The sequence below is a fragment of the Hevea brasiliensis genome, chromosome 8 (genome assembly GCF_030052815.1).
Source record: "Hevea brasiliensis isolate MT/VB/25A 57/8 chromosome 8, ASM3005281v1, whole genome shotgun sequence".
NCBI classification, from domain to species: domain Eukaryota; kingdom Viridiplantae; phylum Streptophyta; class Magnoliopsida; order Malpighiales; family Euphorbiaceae; genus Hevea; species Hevea brasiliensis.
In genome coordinates, this window is record NC_079500.1 from 35,713,506 (window position 1) to 35,715,637 (window position 2,132).

Below are 2,132 nucleotides of genomic sequence, written 5' to 3' on the forward strand. Positions count from 1 at the left end.
TACTATGACTCAGTGGTGTACAACATACTAAAATAAAATTTTATACATAAATCATATCACATTTATTCAAATATGGTACTGAAAATGAAAACAAATACAAAAAACAATTTATAATTTTAGTCAAAACAATCTCATTTCGGAAGTCCCAAAACAGATTTCATAAAAACACATAGTTATATCATGCCATCAGTACAATGTTCATCTCAATAGCCAGAGGCTTATGAGGAATCTCAAGGCTAGCTAGCTCAAACTATGGGTACCCATTCAATTTCTTCCTCTACTGGCACACACCTCAACACTTCAGCTAGAGAGGAAATTCAAAATTCAAAACTAATTCCTCCCACTAGGCATGCTAGTGAGGCATTTAGATATATGGTCATGACACTACGGTTTCAAAACTATCTTAACACTTTACTAAACATTTATTGACACTTCAAACACATACAATTAAATTTTAAACAATTTAAGTCAAAAGCATAATATTCATTTCATTCACAAATTTGCAATAAAAATAAATCACAATTTATTCATCAAAACAAATTGTCAAGAGAATTTATAGAAAAATTTTATGTTGCGTACAAACCTTGTGTGAGTCGCCTCTAGGCCTTGACTCGATATCTCGGGTTCATTCTCGGTATCCTTTTCAACTGAAACACAAAATTTTACAATGTTTCAGTATCATAACGTATAATAAATTCACAATTACTTATGTCTAGCTCTAATATGATTAATTTAACGTTCTTTAAATTTTGCATTTCAGGGTTACTATTTATGACACTATTTAAGTCAAATTGTTGACTTTCTTATGCTTAATAGGCATGGGAATTTCAATTTCACCCACATACCACATTTTGGTTGCTTAATTTGTTGATTTTGGTTGCCCAATCAATTTTTAGGTCTCCTAGGCACAATTTCAAATTTTTAGTTTTGATGTCCTATTTTGCACTATTCCATTTATCATGTTGCTGTGGGAATTGGCTAAGTATTCTTCATAGAAGTTGTTCCTTATTGTCTTAGCTTTAATTCCCATTTTGAATCACTCCATTCAGAGTTTTGTAGCCCAAGATATGGCCTTTTGAACATGGCTGGCCGGATTAGTTTAACCAATATTTCTGAGCACCTAATTTGGTTCTGGTAGTTTTAGACCACTAAATTTAAGTGGCAAAATGACTGGGTTATGGGCATAATTTGGGTTAGTGTTCTTCATGAAAGTTGTAGTGCTATGCCATACCTTTCCAATGCCATAAATATCAGGTCATTTGGACTTGTATAGCCCAAGTTATGGCCAAATGAACAAATATTGTTCATTTTATCATTTTATTACAGTGGCAGTGCACTCCACCCGGGTTTGATCTAATTGTTCACTATGTTAATGTCATTTTCTGGGCATGGTTCCTAAATGAAAAATGTTCCATTATGTGTGTATTTTCATTCACAATTGGCCTCACACCAATTGGTTTGGTAAATTTTCAGTTTTAGTCCCTGAAAGAGACCTAGGTCAAGCTGCCAGAATAGTATCTCTAACCAATCCGAATTGCAATTTCATTCCATCAATTCATACACATAACAAATGGTCCCAATTGACCATTTCTAACCTCAATTAGGGTCAATTGCACCAATTGACCATTTTCCCAAATTTTTTAAGAGGCTTAAGAACCCTAATTACATAATTGTGCAATCTAATACAATTAAAGTTTATAATCAACTTCTATACACCCAACTCAACTTAGCTAACACTTCAATTCCATCAAAATCATAAAATTTCAATACCCCTTAAATGCTGGCCGAATTTCCTATCTAGTCCCCCATAATTGTTTTTGTTTATATTTTCTCTAATTTCTAAGTGTATGTAACCACAAACACATAAATTAAACTTTAAATTTTAATTTAAATACTAATCTCAAACTTTGATGTTCCCTTCTTCAATTTCCTCTCTTTTCTTCCTTTCTTTCTTGCTCAATCTCCTTCTCAAGTGAGGATAGTAAGGTTTTATAAAGTAATTGTGGGAGAAATTAGGGTTAAGTTAGGGAATAAAAGTTTGATGCAAGCTTTAATGGAGGTTTGGCAATGGAGGTGGCAAAGGAGAGGGGCGGCCAAAACTCAAGAAAAAAGAAGAAGTGAAATTCTTTTTA